The sequence below is a fragment of the Schistocerca americana genome, chromosome 4, assembly GCF_021461395.2.
Source record: "Schistocerca americana isolate TAMUIC-IGC-003095 chromosome 4, iqSchAmer2.1, whole genome shotgun sequence".
Taxonomy (NCBI): domain Eukaryota; kingdom Metazoa; phylum Arthropoda; class Insecta; order Orthoptera; family Acrididae; genus Schistocerca; species Schistocerca americana.
The window spans coordinates 526646079-526670710 of NC_060122.1; positions in this window are offsets into that span (position 1 = coordinate 526646079).

Genomic DNA, 24632 nt, shown 5'->3' on the forward strand with positions numbered 1-24632 from the left:
ATTTTTTGTTAGGAACTGTTTATTTTATTGTTTTATCCAATATTTTTAGGTGCTAGAACCGCTTTATAAGGGACTATGATGAAGATCCTTAAAAATTACATCCGCTTCAGTTTATCGCATTTTGGACACGAATTGTTCCTCTTCTGTATCGGTGAAAAATTTCCACTGTTGCTGTTATAATGCAAAATACGAGATACAATGAATGTCATATGAGTGAGAGACGCAAGAACCTCCATGTATTAATCATGTGAGTGGGAGACGCAAGAACCTCCACGTATTAAACCATCCACTGACACTGAGATGTTCGATTTTGATTACACTTACTACAGCGGAACGACACATTTGCGTACTAATTCACCACGATAAATACTTCTGCAGTATTGCGAGCAGTCTCTGCTTTTTATGTCATGATAAAAAATTGTGATGTAAGGCTTTCTTAGTATCAAGCTAAATAATTGTTACAGATACAAAATATACAACTACACATCAAGCATAACACATATGTAAGAATAAATTCTGATCAACTACGAAACTGCGTATAACGCAGCAATATAAAACTGTGAGGTAAAGCGCAAATATATGGAAAATTTATTGTTATTTCTGGCACAATCATGTAGAGTTAGCAGTATGAAAACTGAATTGAGGTTCCTCGGAAGATGATTAAAAACTATAACATGACTGTATTTGAGAAAGAGCCTGGAAATGTTAATGAGATGTGAAACCGCTGCCTTAGAGATCCACAGGTTCGTACATTCGCAGCTTAAGCGAACTGTTGCATCCGAGTATGTACAATAGTAATAGGAGTAGTGTAAGGTGCTTGAGAAAGGCAACATGTTATCCAGGTGCTCTGGCTAATGCAATTCATAGCAGACTTTAAACAAAACGATTTATAATTAAAGCAAATGCAGACTATCAAATTAAATGACTTATGAGGGAAAAGACTAATTCCTATAGTACTTCTGAAATTAGACGACTCTAACACGGATTCTTTTGCTACAGATGTCAGGCTGTTACCTACTTCCCCCCAGATGGATGCCCTTCGGGGTCTATCTAAAATTACGAATCGTTTATAACCAAGCGAATGACACCCTGACACAACATTAATTAGCAGTCATGAAAGCAGCTGACCAAAAACTGCCAAACAGGTTTAGCAATTGTTGTGGTTTTCCTTTTTTGCTGGGATGTCTGCTATGAAAATGGAATGGCCGATTTCATTATCCGTCACACAGACACATTTTCGCTATAACGACATCGTTGACCACGCGTTAAAGACTAATATGCATGAACCGTTTTCGTGATCGGCAATATCGTTGCTTTGGCCCCTGATACTATTTGAGCTCTGAACTTCTTCCTACCCTAACAAAGTCTTGTAGAAGCTGTAGCATTTATGTGGATTCAAAATCAACTCAGTTGTTAGAAAAAAACTGGGACTTTGGCGAACCCATGATCACTTTTTGGTTAACAAAGTATTTATTCGGAGTCAGGTTCAAAACGAAATTAGCTAAATGTTGTCAGATCGGGTAAACGTTTTGTGGCGTACTATATAAAACTGAGTTCTATGTGTGTGGGATGGTGAATAGAGGCAGTGTCTATGTGCGCCTGTTTGGAAACGTAACGGTAGAGGCCCAGCCAGAAATTTAGGCAACCAGCGTAGTATTTCGCTATACCGACAGCTTCCTCAATAGCGACTCAGTTTCCCAGGCAATGACAAGCCTTCAGAGAGCTTCGACTGCTCTGACGTATGTGGCAGTACTTGTCCTCCACGTCAAAACTCCCATTCGGCCACATGCAGGGTGAGGAATGTAAAACAGTTTTGACAAATATATGCAAAACTACAAATCGGATTGTGAGAATGTTGTAATAAAAATTACTCACTTCGAAGGGAAACATCCAGTGAGATCAAACTTGATCCCCTTGCCCTACCCCAACGGGGAAGGGGGTTAGCTTCGAAATCTTAAGTAGGAACCCTCATTTTTTATTTCGGATAGCATCCTCCGGAGAAAATATGTGGCGCTTTTGTGTTTAAAATTTTTTCCTTTTGTAATAGATTGCGCTTTAATCGACAAAAATGAAAACAGGTTACTAGCCTTCGGAAAATATATACTGCCTGACAAACAACTGAAGCACTGAGATTTCAATGAAACTTCATACATGCATTCACCATCAGCTGGTATCTTAATGATTAGAGTTCCAAATTTCTGTGACAGGTAAAGCAGCCGCCGGAGAGCACTTGTTTTGCTCATGGTTCGAAAACGGCTCTGAGCACTATGGCACTTAACATCCGAGGTCATCAGTCCCCTAGAACTTGTAACTACTTAAACCTAACCAGCCGAAGGACATCACACACATCCATGCCCGAGGCAGGATTCGAACCTGCGGTTCCAGACTGAAGCGCCTAGAACCGCTCGGCCACTTTGGCCGGCTTTTTTTCATGTTTGGTGTTATTACCAGGTTGTTAGTGTTTGTATTGCGCATGAACAGCGTCAGATGTTCAGTGACTCTGATCACTGTGAAGGACACTGACATGTTGCGTACAAGTGTGAAACGGCGTTATCAGCACTTGGGTTTGAAAGATGCCTCATTGTGAGTCGTCGTTTGATTTTTTGGTCAAATTGTGTAATATTCAGATTTATGAGGCTTTCAGATACGGCAATGAGCCAATGAGATCTCCAGATACGTCTCGCATAGAACATGTTTGGGACCAGCTCGGACGGCATCGCCATCCAGGTGGCAGTATCCAGGATGATGATAGAACAAATGGAATTGGATGGACAGTGTTTGGTGATCAATCGCGCTTCTGCGCTACCTTGGATCACGATTGTTGGCATATATAGCGGCGACCTTGGGAGGGTTACCGTTCTACCAGTGTTTTGGACACTCACGCAGGTGTTACGTGTAGCATCATGGTGCGGAGAGTAGTCGGTCATGACTGCAGGTCATGGCTGTTACTGACTGAGGGACCTCAGACGGCAAAGCGCTATGTCACGGACATGCTAACCGTTTTTGTGTTTAATCTCATGTGATATTATCGTGGTGCCATTTATCGACATGATACTGTTTCTCCAGACATGGCAAGTCTCTCTATCAACTGTATGCGCGTGATACTGAGGTACTCCTGCGGCCAGCAAGAAATCCAGATGTGCCTCGCATAGAGCATGTGTGGGACGACCTCGAACGTCATCAGCATCCAGGCGGCAGTATTCCGGATGAGAAGGTCCAGTTACAACAGTTACAGGGCAGTTCCTGCGTCCACATCTACACCTATACTCTGAAAGCCACCACATGTTGCGTGGCGGAGGGTATCCTGTATCACTAATAGTAATTTCCTTTCCTGTTCCAATCGAAAATGGAGCGAGGGAAAAACGACTATCTATATGCCTCCGTATGAGGCCTAATTTCTCGTAATAATCTTCTTGAACCTCGCACGCAATGTATGTTGGCAACAAAACAGTCCTTATTATCTTGGTATCATTAAGAAGTACTAACTAAAATTCTTTGTGGTATAACAACCCTCGAGACTGCAGGTGACTTGCTCAGAATTATAAGAAGATACGGCGGTAAACACTGATCTTATGCTTAACGTCTGAATGATCGTGTTGAACGATTCACGGTCAGCGATTCTCTTTCAGCACCCCATTACTAGACGATCCTCCCTCTCTACTCAATGTGCGCTCGAACAAAAGCACGGGTTATTTGGAACGTACATACTACACAACAGAGCGTTATCTGCAAGAAACGCGACTATGTACCTTTTTGTATATCATGTGACTGACAGAAACGAAAATTCTGAAAGTAATTCATCGAAGAATCTCTGTAAGTGTTTAACCTCCCCACATAAATTTTGTAAGAATGACAATATTATTTAAGAGTGATAATGGACATTGCGCTAAGTGTAACCTCTCCACTGAAATTTTAAAGACAGTATTTAATAGAAATGGAGCCAAGAAGCATAACCTCCCTGCAATGAAATATACTAACAAAGGCAACAAAAATGTGAAATTCGCAATCTGACTCTGGTGTAAGCTCTTCACAAAAAAATTAAAGTCAATTCAGTGACAACAAAATCTCACCGATAATGTTAATTCAATTGCACCGAAATATCGGTCTTTGGCCCTGTGCAAAAATCAGAATTAAATTCTTACCTCATTGTAACTGCTAGTCAAATTTCTGCTCTTATTCTTGCGCACGGCTTGGCGGAACTGCATTGCAAATAAAAATATTCTTTTTTTTTATTATTTAACTGAAAACTGAAACTTTTCTTTAAGGGAAGTGGAACGAAATTGTTACTTCAATTAAATAAAATTTTTTGTAAAATTACTTTTGAAATCAAAATTATTATTGGGGCACTTGTTGCAAATTAATTACAATAAATAAACTTTACATTATCCGATGATTATCTTAATTAACAGTATACCTCATTCAGCATCTTGACCAGTGTTGCCGACAGACTACATCACACAACCGCACTGGGCTGCTACTACTGACCGACTGCTCTGCATGACGACTACTAGAGTACTGCACTGCACGACTACTACTAACAGACTGCTCGTAACACTCGCGCGGTCAAGCGCATACTAACTACGATAATAGGCTCTCTGGTCAAAGATTTTAACATGCCTCACCATCGCTGCTACGTTACATACGTGTTTCATAACCCTCCACTGGGGGGGCAAAAATTTGGCAGCGATGGTGAGTCATTTGGACTTGCCATCGCAAGAAATTTTTACAATTTACAGAAAATTCAAATTCAGTACATAAATTAAATGTGGTGCACACGCACCGAGTACAAAATATATCAGACAAAAACAAAGTGATTACAAAACATAGTAGCAAATCAGAAAACTGTATATACAAATTATTTGACAGATAACAGAATGCACACGCACTGAAAAAAATCATACACACTGAAGTATTGAATATACAGAATGAGTACAAATCATCTTGAAAAATGAGAAAAGTGCACAGGCACTGAAGTTCAGTAGAAAACATATTAACACCTAACATAAGTGCACATGCACTGTAGTTCAGAACATATCCTCAAAATAAAAAATGTATATACAATATAAAAGACAAGAGTGTACATATACTGTACTTCAGAACAAATCGAAAAAATGTCTTTAGCATTTTCGCAATAAATAAACATAATGGCAAAAAAAAATCATCATATTGAAAAATGAGAAAGGTGTACTTGCACTGGAGTTCAGCGAATCGAAAAAAATGTATAACCCATGAACATAAATAATATTAGCAAAAAAATGATTTTCACAATTTGACAAGAATTAGGATAGGAAAGGGAAGGATTGCATCATGGTTGTAGCACTTTAGATTGCACACAGCTGTTTTGAAAGTCCATATCTTTCCACAGAAGTACAACACCAAGTGACACAACTTGAAGTTCTTTTCCCATCAGAATTTATCAGTGTAGCCAAGACACTGAACTGTCGTAGGAATGTTCCATGTTTTCATTTTGGCAGTACATTAGGTACACCAAACAGTGGGACCATAATAACGTCTTCATCGCTCACGGTGGTGGACATCATGTCGTGTCAACACCACGCTCCTACAAGGCACACCAACGTAGAATTAGTGCAAAACCAAATATAGTGCTCCATGATCACTAGGATAGACAGGACAAATGGACATTGCAGTAATTCAGGGTAGTTAGCTCATAAGGTGAAGGACATTAAGTCACATAATATGGACAATTACAGTAGTAGTTTGCGGCATTCATAGCCTAGTTATTGAACATTTCTGTACCATGTATGTAGTATTACAGAAAAATGTTCATTAATTGTTTTACATAGAATCAGTAGCCTTCTTTTCCTAGTTACAAAGCATTATTAAATAATCGCATTTTTTCCAGTTACAAAGTATAGCATAGTTAATTAATCATTTGTCATTTCAATCTAGTAAGAATCATTAGCCTTCTCCTAATTACAAAGCATTATTAAACAGTCGCATTCTTTTCCAGTTACAAAGCATAATTAAGAATCATTAGCCTTCTTCTAATTACAGTTAATTAATCATTTGTCATTCCAATATAGTAAGAATCATTAGCCTTCTCCTAATTACAAAGTATTATTAAACAGTCACATACTTTTCCAGTTACAAAGTATGGCATAGTTAATTAATCATTTGTCATTTCAATATAGTAAGATTCATTAGTTTTTTCCTAATTACAAAGCATTATTAAACAATTACATTCCTTTCCAATTACAAAGCATAATTAAGAATTATTAGCCTTCTTCTAATTACAAAGCATAGCATCATCTGTCATTTCAATATAGTAAGAATCACATTCTTTTCCAGTTACAAAGCATAATTAAGAATCATTAGCCCTCTTCTAATTACAAAGCATTATTAAAGTCACATTCTTTTCCAATTACAAAGCATAGCATAATTAATTAATCATTTTCCAAGTGACATATTATTCATTGCTGTTCAGCATTACTCAGAACGTTCTCAAACTGGTATCACTATTTGGGACTGGTAATACATTTTTTTTGTTAGCAATGCATTGCGTTGGGATCGATAATTAATTGCTGAGGCATAATACTATTTGCTTTTGACCTATTGCTGCAAAATGAGGATAGGTAACGTCATTTGTCATGAGTCAGCTGTAGCAAGATTATGTAATAAGGCAGTATATGTGATCACATTTATAAATGATAAACACAAATGGGTAAAAAATAAAAATGCAAGTACTAGAACAGATATAATAAGTAACAGGTTTAGTAAGTATCATGAAAAGCTTCTCCTGAAAAAAATACAAAATGGATTATTGACCTGAAAGAAGAAACGCACATTATGCTGAAAAGTAGTGAACTTCGAATTAACAGGTAGTGAAATGTGTATAAAAATGTATTCCATAGCTGTCCTTTCCAAAACTTTCCGTCATCCTACTATGCAATATAACACCTGCTGTCAAAACAAACTGCAACAAATACTTAAATAACTACATAGCATAAATACATAACTTCAACATTATCCTCATCTGTAAAGAAAACTTCATTATACATCTCATCATAACACCATTATTATCATCACCTGTAGAGAAAAACTTCATTATTCATAATACCATATCCTTCATCATTATTCATCAGTATTCATTATCATCTGCAAAAAATCACTTCATTACTCATTATACAACTATTCCTTATCTCTAGCATATTTCATCACTAAAACTAAGATGTGTAGTTCAGTCTGACAGCCTGCATCAATCACCTTGTATTCTGAAAGAAAAAATTAGTTAAGACTGCTATTCTACGATGAGTATAGTATATTCTTGTTAATGCTTGTTAATCCTGATCCACTTACTCTTCCTCATAATGTTATTGCATCCTCTTCGTTTATTCCGTAGGTGAAATTCCCATTTCTGTTGAATTTATTTCTTACACGCATCATTTCTTTCTGAAATTGATGAACAGATATTAATGCCTTGCATTTAAATCATATACCCATTAAGTAATGACTGGTTTATGGTGACATAATTAACCATACAGCATAACATGACAGAAAACGTAATATGTCAAAAACATTGACAGTGTTCAGATGCAAAAATGTACACAGAATAATACAATGCAGCAGCAAAAAATGTAAAACAGTCACGATGTTGAGATGTCATAAGGCAAAAAATGTCAAAGTCGACTGGTGTGTGTTATATCTTAACTATTTCACAGTGCATACAAACAAAACTTGAAAACAATCATACACACAAAAAAAAATGGAAAATGTGCACGGTCTGATATATAACGACAAGAAAAGCGACCTGATAACCTTACCTTGTCGGGCACTTGCCAAGAAAAAATACGATAATCATCAGTAATTAGTCATGTGAATATAATTGCATTAATAAATGGCATCATAGTGTGTTGAATCATAAAGTGTCTTCATTCAATAAACGGTTTAATGTTTGAGATATGGTGGTTGCCTTTCGATTTTCTGGTTCTCAAAGTTTCGACGTGTACAACATTGGGGTGAGGGATGCTGCGAATCCGATATGGACCTGCGTATAGAAGTTCAAATTTACTGCACTTACCTTTTAATTTGCTGGATAAATAGTGTGTACGCACTAATATCTTTTGTCCAACGTGAAAGTCGCGGCGTGTACAAACCTGTTTTTGCTGTCTTCTCCGGCGCTCTGCGGCACGTTTGATGTTGTTCAGCGCAATGTCAATTATTTCATGGTGTCTTAGTCGACGACATTTAGGGAAGTTTACTAATTCTTTAATTTTGTTTGGTGGTTCAACGTTTTTCAGTATAACAGACGGAGATAGCATAGTGGATTCATTTGGAATGGAATTAATTACTTCTTGGAATGAGAGTATGTGTGTATCCCAATCAATATGTCTTTTGTGGCAGTATATTCGGCACAGCTTACCAATTTCTTTCATTAATCTTTCACAGGGGTTCGAAGAAGCATGGTACTTGGATATATAAATCGGAGAAATGTTTCTAGCTCGTAACATACGTGTCCATACGCTACTATGAAATTGTGATCCATTGTCAGAAATTACTTTCATCACATGCCCTACATGAAATAGAAAATGTTTTACAAATGCTTTCGAAACAGTTTTAGCAGTAGCTTTACGTAACGGAGTGAAAGTAACAAATTTTGAAGTGAGCTCAACAGCGACAAAGATGTAGCAAAAACCTCTGTTAGTTCTCGGAATTGGACCAAAAATATCTACTGCGGCCATGTGTCTTAATTTAACAGGTATAATGGGATATAATGGAGGAATATGTGAAGTGGTGTCTGATTTAGCTTTCTGGCAAATTTTACAAGACGCTAAAACTCGTCGTATACGTTTCTCCATATTGGTAAAATAACAGTTCTGTCTCAGTATAAGAAAACATTTTCGTGCTCCGTAATGTGCGTAACTTAAATGAGTGTACCAGATTCATTTGTTAACCAGTTCGTCAGGAATGCATAATAACCAATTGTTGCTGTCAGGATGAGAGCGGCGAAACAGAATGTCATTGCGTACAGTGTAGTGGTTCCTAATCGTAACATTTTTCCTATTTTGCCAAAGGTGTTTAATTTCTTTCCACACATTGTCTTTATTCTGCTCTTGTGCTATGTCCTGTAATGACGATGAAATAAAGTTTTCAAATGCAACTTGCTGAATGTACATGACACTGAAATTTGTTTTGCAGAAGTTGGTTGCTACGTCTTGCTGATTGTTGCCGAGAGAACGCGATAGTGCGTCTGCTATAACATTTTGTGTGCCGGGAATGTGAACTATTGTAAAATTGAATTCCTGTAAATAATAGTACCTAAAATTACGTCTGTCGTCAATAAAGGAACAATCCAAAAATTTGAGTAAAATGAGTGACCTGCGATACAAAATGATAAATGCGTCTGTAATTTAACATCTACTCCTTTACTCGATACTGCTCCTTTCACTTTCATTTTGCCTAATGGTAATGTAGGATACGTATTCTCTTTGTTGCACTCGTTGAAAGTTTCTTCATTTATTACTGATATAGGTGAGCCAGAATCGATTACTGCTGAGAATTTCGATGAACCAATTTTGATTTCGATAACAGGATGTGAAATAGTTTTCTGAACAACTGGTCTTTCCTGTAAAAGAGTGTCTCGTATGTCGTCAAAAGTAATTACATTTTCGCGAATAACATTCTGCGTGTCTAAAGTAGTGCTTACGTTACTGGAATATGCAATCTGTACTGTGTCTGGTCAAATTCTGTCGTACGTGCTATTATTTACCGGAAGATGCTGTGGCATATCCACTATAAGAACTGCTCTGTTATTTCTTACTGACGTATTACGCTATCGATGACACCTATTGTCTGTTTCATTCGTGATAATATGTTGTTGCTGATGTTCTTGCTGCTGAAAGGATCGACTGTTATTAAATGTACGCTGAAAATTGTGCTCGTTATTTTTACGTCTGTCATGATAGTAATTTCTATACGGCGCATTGCGATACGAGTTGAAATAGTGTGTTGTCTGTACGTAGTTATTTCTTTGCTGCCGTGCGTTACTATTTGTTGTAGCTGAGACTTTACGTGCACGCGGCGAAACATTAAAGTTCGGTTGACCTTGTGGACTACATTGTTGGTTAGGTATGCTAAGCGGTTGACTTTCATGCTGTTGCGGTGAAAAACGTCTATTGTTACAAAAATGTGGTTGCGACTGCCGAAAATTTTGTACATACTGATGATTATGATTTTATTTGTTATTAAAATTACGCTGGTTCTGGAGTGCCTAAAGAATGTTGTCACTTTCAGTAAAAATTTGTCACATCGGGTTTTCTTTAGTCATTTTTCTTAATTCTAGGTAGAGCAATAGTTAAAGAGCAGTTTTGATAGATGTAAAGGATAGTAGAAGAGAAGGCAGCAGTGCAGAAAACTAAAGATGAAACAGCACTACTACAGCTCGGGGCCCTATGCTCGCTACGGCACATATTCATTAAAGCGTAATGAATCCCCTGAGGTCTTTTACGCACTGCAAATAAATTTTAGCTTTTGCGTTGCAAGCAATAGCGGTAAAATTCCAAAAGTAAATCGCTGTATTCTTGCTAATTCCAGTTTCTGCATAATAGGTAATGCTGATGAAAATACAATAGCAAATTGTCGCCTCAGGTTCAAAGCTAGTTTCTCCATTACAGGCAATAGCGGTGAAAGCATAAAAACAAATTGTCGTATACAGCTCAAAGCGTGTACCTGTGTTCTGTCATTATTAAATTCTTTACATTTTCTGGCGGATAAAAATTGCTCGTAATCTACGTTCTCGTCATTGAATTTGAAAACACGTTCGGGTTTGTGTGTGAATCTGTTCGTCTGTGTCATTCCGGATTTCCAGTTGCATAGTTTTTCAGATTTTAAGTCGCGTGGCTTTTCGGATTTTAATTCGCGTAGTCTCTGTAAATTGTTCACATTATACACGCTGCGTGACTGACAAATGCTCGCAACGTGGCGTCTGCTGTGTTGAGTTATTAACTGAAATGCTTTTCATCTCTGTTACTTCTTGTTGTAAACTCGACAACTTCCTCCGTAACGTGTTGTTAGATGAATCGATCTAATTAATTGTCTGCTGTAAATTTTGAAATTCAGGTGTTTGGTTAAATGAAACCGGTACAGTATCGTCTGATTTAGTGTCATTAGTATTTTCGATAACATCAATACGACTGGCCAATTCATCACATTTTTCAGTCAGTATTTTAACATGATCATCGGTTTTAGAATCGGATGCATTAATCTGTTTTTGCAACTTACGCGTAGTTTCGCTCAGTTTTTTAACAACAACTTTGATGACATCGCAATCCTGTGTTAGATCTAATTGTTCGAATCTGTCTGTCACTGTTTGAATATTTACTGTGTGTGTATCTGTTTTTAATTTAAGATCAGAAATTTCATCCCGTAATTCCTCGTTCAACTGTTCTATGGTATTAATTTTGTCGGACACTGTACTAATGTTATTGTCTACATACGTCTTCGCTTTCGCGAACATTTTACGTTTGTCTTCTTGTCTCTGTGCTGTGATTGTTTCCATTACTTGTCGTTTTACTTTGTTTTGATCCTGAATAAATTTACGGAAACGCGTATCACTGTTTTGTATGTGAAGATTAAAACGTTCGTCAATCTGAGTATTCTGTTGTTCGAATTTCGCGTCTATCTTTGCGTCCACTGTGCGCGAAAGTTCTACCGTCATTGCTTTAAACTCGTCCCGTAATTGTGCAGCTTTTTCAGAGCATTGTTTAGCGACTCCGCTAATTTCGTCTCTGAGTGTTTCTGTTGCGGCCATCTGCATTTCCCTTAATTCTTGCGCAACAGACTTAATTTCTTCGCTATTTTTTTGTGAACAAGCCTCAATTTCCACGCGCAACTGTTCCTTAGTGTCATGGCACTGCGCGGCAACGGCTCTAATTTGTTCACTAAGCTGTCTGGAATTGTCGTCTAATTTCTCATTAAGCTGTTTGTTCTGTTCCCTAAGTTGTTTGAGATCTTCGGCATTATTGTCAAGTTTTTCATTTAAGTGTTGTTTGAGTTTTTCATTATCTTGTTTGTTATCTACACTCTGTTGTTTGACCTGTTCATTAAGTTGTCTAAAATTTTCGTTCTGTTCACTAAATTGTTGTTTGAAATCTTTACTACTGTTGTCTTGTTTTTCCATCATTTGGTTAATTCGTTGCAGCAATAGTGTCATAATTTGATCCGAACCAAAATTAGCATTTCTATTCTCAGTACTGTTTAATGGTGTACCTGCAGTTGTCGCGCTTTGTGTGACCATTTGGTCATTTTGCAACTTACAAAAAGGATTATCAGTCGGACCTACACTGTCACTCACTATTTCGGAATTAAATAAATCCGTCGTACTTTGTGTATCCTGTTCATTTTCATTAGACAAATTTGTCTGTACGTTACTTGAGTTTTCCAAATCGGCTGTGTTAAGCTCGGCAGCGCTCATTACTAAAGACCGCTCCGCGTCATCAATTGTCGTCAAGTTAACAGACGAGACAATTGAGTTCGTTTGTTCATCATAAAGGTAAAAGTCATCATTAGTGGTTGGAATGCACTGATTGTTAGTGAATGCAGGATTGTCATCATTACACTGCGTGTCACATGTCCTATCGGTAAAGTTGTTTGTGTTGGTAATTTCATTCATAATACCTCGCGATACACTATTCACAGTCTTTCGCGGCATTTTAACAATAGTCAAAATTATTCACAAAATAAATAAGCACAATGCAAAAGCAACACACAAATACAACAAAGCAACAAATTGCCGTTGACCTGTAGAAAGAAAGTCACAATATTATTAAAAGCGTTGCGCTAAATCCTAATTATATCTAAGCAAATAAGAGCAGATATCTGACTGTTGTTCAAAAGACTCTCAACGAAATTCGATCCTGGCAGGGTCGCCAAGTGTAACCTCCCCACATAAATTTTGTAAGAATGACAATATTATTTAAGAGTGCTAATGGACATTGCGCTAAGTGTAACCTCTCCACTGAAATTTTAAAGACAGTATTTAATAGAAATGGAGCCAAGAAGCATAACCTCCCTGCAATGAAATATACTAACAAAGGCAACAAAAATGTGAAATTCGCAATCTGACTCTGGTGTGAGCTCTTCACAAAAAAATTAAAGTCAATTCAGTGACAACAAAATCTCACCGATAATGTTAATTCAATTACACCGAAATATCGGTCTTTGGCCCTGTGCAAAAATCAGAATTAAATTCTTACCTCATTGTAACTGCTAGTCAAATTTCTGCTCTTATTCTTGCGCAGGGCTTGGTGGAACTGCATTGCAAATAAAAATATTCTTTTTGTTTTATTATTTAACTGAAAACTGAAACTTTTCTTTAAGGGAAGTGGAACGAAATTGTTACTTCAATTAAATAAAATTTTTTGTAAAATTGCTTTTGAAATCAAAATTATTATTGGGGCACTTGTTGCAAATTAATTACAATAAATAAACTTTACATTATCCGATGATTATCTTAATTAACAGTATACCTCATTCAGCATCTTGACCAGTGTTGCTGACAGACTACATCACACAACCGCACTGGGCTGCTACTACTGACCGACTGCTCTGCATGACGACTACTAGCGTACTGCACTGCACGACTACTACTAACAGACTGCTCGTAACACTCGCGCGGTCAAGCACATACTAACTACGATAATAGGCTCTCTGGTCAAAGATTTTAACGTGCCTCACCATCGCTGCTACGTTACATACGTGTTTCAGTGTACCTATAGCAACAAATGCAGCCATTAGTAAGTGTAAAAATGATGAAATTTCACACGTAAAAAAAATTATTTTGTTATGTTTTCGAACTTCTACTGCAATGAGTGTGAATCCTGAATCCTTCCTGGTGATACTGACAAAGTTTTATTAATTTATTTGTAAAAGTATAGACACTGGAAATTAAAATATCCTGTGATGCCTCTCCTGCTCCAACCCGGCCCGTTTGACATCCTACCCCCCTTAAAGATGTTCTTGAAAAATTCCATAAAGCTGTCAATTGAAACGTACTTGCACTTTGTAATTAATGCAGGCAGCCATTTTTTAATTATTACTTGTATGCGAAACTCTGATTCCTGTGATTTGCTATCTGATCTTACAGTATGACATATGGTACAACAGAATTCGCTGCGCTCCACTTATTACTACTCATATGCTAACCGTAAAGCAACATCATTTATGTAACATTTATGTTTACTGCATACGATACATCAGAAAAATCTACAACTTTGTTGCTAAATCACACGTTTGCTAACCTCTGCTCCAGGTAGGCACCGTCCCCGCCTCCCTCCCACCCCTCTCTGACCCACGACCCCTCCCGAAAAAAAAGGCTGAGTGCCAGAAGGCAATATGCACTCAACAGATTGACCGTATCAATTACAAACACATGACACTGGATGCCCTACCAGAGGCTAAAGTGGCAGAGAACTAAACAACACAAATTTCTTGGTTACAGCAGCTCAAAGTAAACATAAGAAAACCATATATTGCACTCGATAATAAACAGAGACCACAAAATATGACCGAACGTACGAAGTGTCAATGGAAGTATTGGGCTGATGCATAAGTTTGTAGTGTTTTTATTACGCATGTTGGTGTTCCGGTTGCTATGGATTTATTTATCCATTGTCATTTTATATTTATAGTTCACTGCTGCTGTTTGAGTTTACACACTGTCATTTTGTAATTTGGAGGTAGCGAATAGAGCTGTAGACGCTAGAAAACGGAGAGCCAAGTCCACAAATCCGAACATGTCCGATATATTCTCCTATTTGAGTTCAATAAAGGGGTGACAGGAGCAGACGCAACCAGAAACATTTGCGCCTTGTGTGGGGATAATTCCATTGCACATTACACGCGGCACAGCAAGAAAATGCTTTTCTCATTTTAAGGAGGATTGTTTGATATTAATGACTCTCCATTTACAGAAAGACCTTCGGGGTTTCATGAGGATCATTTAAACGCATTAATCCACTACGATCCACGTCAGTGTATTCGAGATCTAGCGAATGTGATGATCTGTCATCATTCCACCATCGTGCGTCATTTGCGTGCAATGGAGAACGTTCAAAAATCGCGTGTATGCTCTAAGCCAAATAAAATAAAATAAAAAATAAGCGGGTGACCAAACATGCTCGTCATTAACTGTCTCGTGAACATCCTGTATCGTTACTGGTGACGAGAAACAGTGTCTTTATGCTAAACTAAGTTAAAGGAAGGAATGGTTGAGCCCAAACAAAGCAGCGACTGCCCGTACAAAAGCCAGCGAGAATCCACAAAAGATATTGTTAAGCATTTGGTGGAAGAGCGACGGTGTGATGTGTATGAATTGCTTCGACGAAGCGTGACCCTCTCTGCTGTCATTTACTGTTAACAACTGGGACGTCCTGCAAACGCAGTCCGAGACCAACGAAGAGGACTCCGTGATGCTACTCCACGATAGCGCCCGCCCGCATTCTACTAATCTGACAAAAGACGCTGCACAGGAGTTAGGTTGGGAAGTCATTCCACACCCACTTGCACCCTCAGATTTTCACATGTTACGCTTTCTATCGAAAAACCTTCAAGGAACTTCCATTTCGGATGAAACGACACACCGAACATGATGAGATCTTTGCCTCAAAACCACGTGATTTCTACAGGCACGGAATCGTAAAGACACCCCAGTATTGCAAGACTATTGTAAACATTGAAGAAGAATATGTTATTGATGGCTAAAGTCCCTATTATGTGTATCTGTTGTGCTTATACGGAGAATCGCTACGAACGTAAGCACCAACTCAATAACAAACGTATATGATTGGGGGGTTTATGGGCGCTCAACATCGAGGTCATCAGCGCCCAAACGTATATGACCCAAAATCCAAAATTTTAAAAAAATAACTTAACCTTACACTGTTGGCAGCCAACAGCTTCTAGGTTAACGTGAACAATAACACCTTACTCAACAGTAAACGAAAAATATAAATTAAAAGTCATGGGAACAGCAAAAATAATAAAAAAAAATAATGATCACTGCTCACAGTACGAAATGCGAAATGTGAAAATTAATTCGATGGATTATTTCAGACACCCATCAACTAACATTTTTCCATAGAATGGGGTTTTGTGGAGTCGGTAACTCATAATGTAAATACAAATTTTGGCACAGAACGCATCAGCTACCATTGTGTGTAATGGGTTATTATACAAACCAAATATTGAGCTGCACTAAGCTCAGTATTTAGTGGAGAATCCCGTCAAGTGATTTCTGCAGTAAAGCTTCGTGTCTGTTTTTGACCCTGCACTGTTGATGACATTCGTTGTCTCTGTTTCCCAGTTGCACCACCTGTGATTTTTGTCTACATGTCTCAACAGTCATCACTGAGTTTTCCCGTGCACGTTGAACTATTGCAGTAATAGCAATGAGTGTAGTCCTAATTTTGTGTTGTTTCATAGTTTGTTTACATTGTCTAGGAATAGCTGTGATGGTGTACCTTAAACCAAAAGAAAACGTGCAGTTATTAACGAAAACAATTACAAATGAAACGTTAAACGAGATGCAAGAGTAAAAGGTTAAGGATACAAGAATTATAAAGGTAAAGTGGTGGCGATTAAATCTGTACCTGATGAAAATGTATACCACTGTCCAGGTAAATTTAGTTTATCTGTTGATGACGAAAAAATGCCTTGGAATTATTTTTATGGATTCTTTAATACAAACAGTCAAGATACATACACTCTAAGACAAAAAAAAATCGACACATCACGAAGGAATTATTCGAATTGAACGGAAATCGCCGCGTGGGATTAGCCGAGCGGTCTAGGGCGCTGCAGTCGAAGACTGTGCGGCTGGTCCCGGCGGAGGTTCGAGTCCTCCCTCGGGCATGGGTATGTGTGTTTGTTCTTAGGATAATTTAGGTTAAGTAGTGTGTAAGTTTAGGGACTGATGACCTTAGCAGTTAGGTCCCATAAGATTTCACACACATTTGAACATTTGATTTTTGGAACGCCAATCGGTAGATGTACATATTCTTCGGTAATCCACGTACAGGCAAGCAATTGATTTATTGAAGAGAAAGAGCTACACAGTATGAGTGAGTCAGCAACGTGTTGGTCCACCTGTGGCCCTTATGCAACAGTTATTCGTCTTGGTATTAATTGACAGAGTTGTTGGATGCACTTTTAGAGATGTTGTGCCAAATTATGTCCAGCCGGCGCGTTAGATCGTCAAAATCCCGAGCTGCTTGGAGGGTTCCGTTCATAATTGTCCGTACGTTCCCAACTGGATAAAGATCCGGCGAGCTTGCGGACTTAGGTATGGTTTGGAAGAGACAAAGACAAGCAGTAGAAAGTCTCTCCGGGCGGGAATTACCTTGCTGAAATGTCAGCCTAGGATGGCTTGTAAAGAAGCGCAGCAAAACGGGGCTTAAAATATCGTCAATGTACCTTGCGCTGTAGGGGTACCCCAGATGACAACTAAAGTGGACCTGCCCTAGAAAGACATGGCGCCCTAGATCATCATTCCTGGTTGTCGGGCCCTAAGACGGGGGACAGTCATTTTGGCACACCACCGCTCTCCTGGGAGTCATCAGACACGGCTTTGCCGTTCACGGAGTTCATTTTGAAGCGGGACTCATCACTGAAGACAATTCTACTCCATTCAATGAGATTTCAGGCCGAAAACGTTCTCGGAGATGCACCAGAAAGCGGTGTGATAGCAACTGTACTCTCCATAGTCGAGAACGTTTGGAGCATTAAGGGCACGACCCTCAAACCAGCTCGGGATTTTTGCGACGTGACCTATTCATTGGACAGAATCTGGCACGATATCTTTCAGGAGGACATCCAGCAACTCCATCAATCAGTGCTGAGTCATTTAACAGCTATTATAATAGCTAGACGTGGACCAATGCGTTATTGACTTGCCCAGTTTATGAAGCTTTCTCTTGAATAAAGTGCATACTTCTTTGTGTGTATTTGCAAACATTAACAGTAGTGAAGAAAGTGCATCGCTGGGTTAAAAGGAACAAGGGCCATGGTAAGTTTGATGCTGCTACAGTTGTAACTTGAAATTCAAATATAAGAAATATGTCATCTCAGTAGAACATTGAAAACAATGGTATTCTTATTGCAGTTTCTTTCTTTCTTCCCTTTTTGTCAGTTCTATACGGTATCTCTGGAAGGCTGGTTAATAAAACGCATGTTGATATGACAGTCAAGAACTGCTATAGGAATGCTACTGCAAATACAGTATCTGTCTTTTACATAAAGATATATCTCAGTCAGAAGTAAAGGAAACCCCCATCTTAGGGGCAAACCAAATAAAACACTCTGGATGGAAAGTTAAACATTTCAAAAATATATGATGCGTTGTTAACCAAACACCATGACATGAATGATAAAGAAAAATTTAATGTCAAACAGAATTGCAGTTTTTCTTTTGGGCGACTGACGTTTGCAGCAAATGTAAGCACTTCATCGCAAAATTTACCTGATTTGTGCCTGATTTTATTCTGAGAAGCTCAGTAATGTGTGTAAATACCGTAAATGTGAATGTGGTTCAAAAAGTACTTCAAGTGAAGTGAAGCGCAGCTGGACAGCAAGAAACTCTTTAGCGTGCAATCCCCGCAACGATAGTTTTAGAGTATCTTTGAGTATGGACTCTAAAAAAAAGACAATTGATTTTATTAAAAAAAAGACTGTTAATCTGTATCTTGTGGAAAGAGAACGTGTTGCTAGACCGTCGCTCAGAACGTAGTGTTACATTTAATGAAAATTGATATTTTTAATGATAAATCCGAGTGAAGTATGTGTAAGAGTTGCCAAACATTTATTTACATAAATTTTCTGGAAGTGAAGAATAAAAATATCTTGTTTTTGGAAAAGGAGGTGGACTTTATTGTCATTGCCGTCTATCAATCGACAGAATTGTAAGTGTACAAAGTTTACTAAAATACAGGAAAAGAAATGGATTCTCTTTAGTCTTCATTCAGTAAGTAACAACCTCTCATAATTTCTTAATTACAGTAACTGGATTGTGTTCTAGTACAATAGTATGGTGCTGAACTCCACTGACCAATTCTGATGTAGTAGGACGTGTAGTTTGAAGGAAGTTTGTGTGCCAAGCAATCTCCTTTTCTCACTAAAAGCAGATTGCTGTTTGATATTACTTACTTACAACAGTGGTCCCTTAGGTATAAAAAGCTACGGAAACTTGGGCTGAAAGCTATCCGCAATACGGCCAAGTAATTACCAGAGTCGTATTTTAAACCTTAAATAACAATAACTTCCTCCAAATTGCAATACTTCAGCAACTGGTGCAGAAGCTCATCATTCAAGGAGGCAGCAACGAAAATTCAGGTACCAGTTACGACTTAAAGTAAAAACCTCAATCAAAAATTAGTCAGTCTCTCTCTCTCTCTCTCTCTCTCTCTCTCTCTCTCTCTCTCTCTCTCTCCAAAAACATATATAAATATTGATAATATGTTTAAAAAAGTCATTTTTATAGACACTTGTTTCAACGACAACGTCAAGCAAAGCATAGCGTCACAGCTGAACAAATGTTGCACCTTCAGAGCATAAAGAATTTTGATTCAAAACTAAATGAAATGAGTCGAAACAAAGAAGTTGATAAAGTCGCATTTTGATCCGACAGCATGAAAAATCAACCGTTACGCGATACACCTGTTCAAGAGTGATTCTTCATGCGTCATGTGTGGCAAAACTCAATGTTTTGCATTCATGATTAGAGGAGAAACAAAGCAAACATATAACGGAGACTCCTACTGTACCGACCGTCTAACAGTACTGGCCATCGCTAGTTCTCGTTTCTTGTACTAGGTGGTAGCACATACAAGACGTGAGCTGAAAGATGCCATGATCCCAGTCTGATACATCGGGGAACTTTTCCTGTGTTCAATCGTTTCTCAGTTGTGAGCGTTTAATGCTGTTTGTGTGAGAGAAGCGCGCAAGAATTTAGTTTCAAGATTGTGATACAAGTTAATAAGGTGGGTAATTTAATTTATTTTTACATTTATTTTAATTGTATTGCTTAACTCTCCGGGGGGAAATGGTTATCAGTGTTAACCACACATTTTTTGACTATCTGAGGATAGGAAATTTTTTAAAAATAAGTCAGTTAAATTGTTGTTACCTCTGTTAACCACCGCCCATAATAGTCATTAGTTAGTTATTTGTTGAGAAATTTTGAGAGGTAAAATTTTGAACAGTTTTCTTAGGAAATTATTTACACAAACAACTCAAAAGTACATTGTTGAGAATGAAATGTTTGAAAGCAAATTTTGCCTTTTCGTATTCAAAGAGGCACATTACATGAAGAACACATCCACACTGTTCTAACAGAAACAGCACGCGTGGTGCATACTGAACATCTTCTTGATGTGGCCTGTTTTGGCTGATGTGCATTACCTTATAATCTGATTTGTTTGTCCACGTGTGGTTTATGTTTACTGAGAGTTACGCTCTTCCCTTTTTGACAAGGCCACTGCGATGGACAATTGCCTTGGCAAACAGTCCTTTGTACGCTTTCGTTCGGAAGTCTTCATTCGAGAATTGTTCCATTTCAGTTTCTTTGTGTATGATAAACGCATTCACTACACACATATAAATAAAGTCGAAAAAAGCCTTTGCCACCATTTTTTACTTTTGTGATCACAACTATAGTCTCCTTTTAGACGATAAAAATTGTCAACTAAATTCATGCTCCTGTTATAGTCACTCAGTACACGGGAACATACCACTACAGTAGTTGATCCATCTTTTTCCTTCCTATTTACACTTGTGGTGTCACTAGGATCATGCATAGTAGAGATAAAATTCGCAGCTAGTTTGTCCATCCACTTGTAAAATGCTGCACCATGATTACTGACTTTGGTGTCAAAGGCCCCTCGTTTCATCTTTTTATCTTCCTTCAGTTTTGGGAGGAATTTACATGTAGCATTCGCAGTTCCAACTGCAAGTGTTTTCTGGGCTTTTAGTAGGACAAAAAGATTATAAGATGTGAAGAAATTATCCATGAAAACAATATGATTTTTGCCACAATGCTCTGCACATAAATCTGTCACTACCCGTGCACCCTGTCCCAGTTCAGACTTCTCTGTAGCTAATCTTCCAGTATAAATTTGGAACTTCAAATTATATGCAGATTCATCACACAGCATCCATATTTTTTAGCCTCTTTTTACGGGCTTGTCCCTCATATATTGCTTTATTGAGCTTGTGCCTTTAAATTTTACCATTGACTCATCAATTGATACTTTTTGATGAGGCTGATACCATTGTGCAAACCTTTATTCAGCATTTCAACAAGAGGCCTTATTTTAAAAAGCTTGGCAAAATTGGCCTGTCCCCTTTTAGGCATCATCAAGTTGTCATTTGAATGGATATGACTGAAGAGAAAACTGAATCGTTTTACAGTCATCAAGTCACATATATATGGCTCATATAAATCTGGAGATGAAGACCTATATTCTCGATAACTCGGGGACTTTTTGACACTCATAAATAAATTGATGCCTAGAAAACACTTATCTCATATTCAGTAGTTAGGCCACAAAGATTTCGACGTAACCTAGTACGAAAGACAACATCATGTACACATTATCAGGTTGCCTTCCTAATGCAAGGAATAATGCAATCATTTAATTCAGGTTGAAATCAAGCCTGCAGTGCGTGGATAACAAAATACCAGCCTTTGAAAATATCCCAAAAAGGTGTTGCTGGACTGGTGAACACTGCCTACTCTTTTTGATGCAGAATGGATCTAGCGCAGTCGTCATTTACTTGAGAAGTCTTTGGCCCTTGAAACGATGTGTATTCACTGACTTGGATTTTACCTCTGCTGAGCGTTTTAAGGAATCTTTGGCAATGAATGTTGAGAACTTCACCTCTAATACCTCAAAACCAGAACTCTCTTGGGTTATCAATTACAAAGCGGGACGTTCGTCAGGTAACACATGTAAACCAGGAACTTCGGCAGCTACTTCAACCAGTTTTTTGCCTGAGAATTTCAATCAGAATATTCTGGAACCACCCCCATCTTCCAGTCATGTACCAATCGCTCCTCTGTCAACTATGAACACTTCTATTCGTTCTAGTTTAGTATCGTCTCATTTTATGAATGTAGCTGAAAAAAATCTCCCCTGTAGCAAAACACTAAGAAGTCAAAGCTAAAAATAGAAAGCAAGAGACACAGAATGCAAGAGACACTGACTTCTTCACCATACAAGCAACAACCAGAGGAAAAAAAAAGAAATTAACTGAAGATAAAAAATAAAGAGCAGAGAAAAGGAAGTCAGAAAGAGACTTGAAGTCAGATCAAACGCTCAACAGAGAAACGTCAGATTCATGTAACAGAACTAAACAAATAAATGGTTCAAATATTGATGAAACAAATAGGAAGCAACAAAAGAAGGTGGAATTTGGTGGGGACACGAACAACAGACGAGACCGCAATGTGTGCAATGTGCTTGAATCGTTCGAAGAACAGGTACAATGCACTAAATCTAATGAGTGGGCGCAAGTTGGCTGTGTAGGATAAGAAAGTGTATTGTACTTTACTTGTGATCACTGCAGTAACTGAACAATGGTTTCTGAAACTAGTGAATATAATCATGTGTTTAGTGATTGTCTTTAGATGTGTAATGTTACTTATCTTACTATAGAGGCAATGACCGGTGCTGGAAGCCAGTTCTTGTATTGACTGAAAAACTACCTGCTGACCTGTCACTTTGGTTCTAGGCGCTTCAGTCCGGAACTGTACTGCTGCTACGGTCGCAGGTTCGTATTCTGCCTCGGGCATGGATGTGTGTGATGTGCTTAGGTTACTTAGTTTTAAGTAGTTCTAAGTCTAGGGGAGTGATGACGTCAGATGTTAAGTCCCATAGTGCTCAGAGCCATTTGGACGATTTTTTTGTCACTTTGGTAAAATGTTAGGGAAATCATACATTTAGATTCAAAAGCTATTAGTTTAAATACCAGATTACTGTAATGAGAGAAGACAAGTTACTCACTAACCTATTTTTCGAGTACGGAAAATTATTAAAGATTTTGTTACAACCAGATGCACCGTGAGCGAGACTCTAGAATGTTAACGGCCTGAGCAGACGTTGAAGGATCCTGGTAGGATATTAAAAGAATGACGAATTTTTTATGATTCTTAGCTCATAGAAACGGCATGTTGGGAGTTAAAGCAATAGTTGGCGAGCCCATCCCTTAGTAAATCCTGCTGGACAGGCCCACAGCCATACAGGGTAGACAGGGCAGCACCTCGTTGAGAGACAAGAACAATGGTGCGCTGCCTGCCACAGCGCCAGCAGATGCCTGGGCTGGGGGCAATGGTCTGAAGGAGCACGTCTACACAGTGGAGTTGGCATTGTGTGCAGAGCCATGTGCAATAAAAATTCATCATACGCCGAAGTTAGCACATTCACTGGTACTGTTATCGAAAATATTGACACTTCAGCATGCGAAATAGAGTGAAGAAATCATTCCAGCAACTAGCCTTACTCAAGGCCTATTTCAATTATTATATCGAACTAGAGGCAATCAAATTCAATTTTTAACACTTATCATTGCAGTGAAATGAAATGTCATCTGAATTACAATGATGAGCCATATCATTATGACTATCTGCTTAATGGTTTGTCTGTCCATCTTTGGAACGTAAAGTATCACTGATTCTGCTCGTCAAGCATCCGACAGCTTGTTGGTAGGTCTGTGGAGGTATTTGGTATTAAAAGTCTACGCACAGCTCATTTAATTCGAATAACTAACGGGCTGCTGATTTGCGTACACGTAGATGGCACGCGATAACGACCCAAACTGGTTCCATAGGAAGCTGGGTTGGGTTGTTTGGGGAAGGAGATCAGACAGCGAGGTCATCGGTCTCATCGGATTAGGGAAGGATGGGGAAAGAAGTCGGCCGTGCCCTTTCAAAGGAACCATCCTGGCATTTGCCTGGAGCGATTTAGGGAAATCACGGAAAACCTAAATCAGGATGGCCGGACGCGGGATTGAACCGTCGTCCTCCCGACATAGGAAGCTGGCCGCCGAGGTATCAAGGTGAGTTCACTATAATTCTCTCAAATCACTGTAGCACGGTTCTGGCTTCGAGACAAGGAGCTGAAAGATGACATAACCGTTGGGGACTACTCAACTATGAACAGATGCAGGTGGTTCGCAGCAGCCACCGTGCCTTCGATTACTAACGCAGGTCCCATTCAAGCGCAGGAGAATTTCTCCCATAGCATAATACTGCTCCAACAAACATGCGCTCGTGTCTCTCTCCACGTTTCGAGCCTCAATTCACGTCGGTGACGGCGTTTGTGGAGACGATCACAAATGTGATTCACCCGAAGAGCCGAAAAGCTTTTACTCGTGGTCGGTCGAATCCCGGTAGTCTCGTGCCCGCTGCAATCGTAACTTCTGATGTTGTTGGGTCAACATGTGAAGACGTAGGGTTGGTCTGTTGCGGAGGTCCATGTTCAACAATGTACAATAAGCAAGGTGCTCCAAAACACTTGCGTGGATATCAGCATCTTTCTCTTTAGGCAGAGATGTCACAGATCACCATCTATCCTACTTTACAGAGCAGACAAGCCTCCAAACCCCACTTCCTGTGAAAAGCCGTG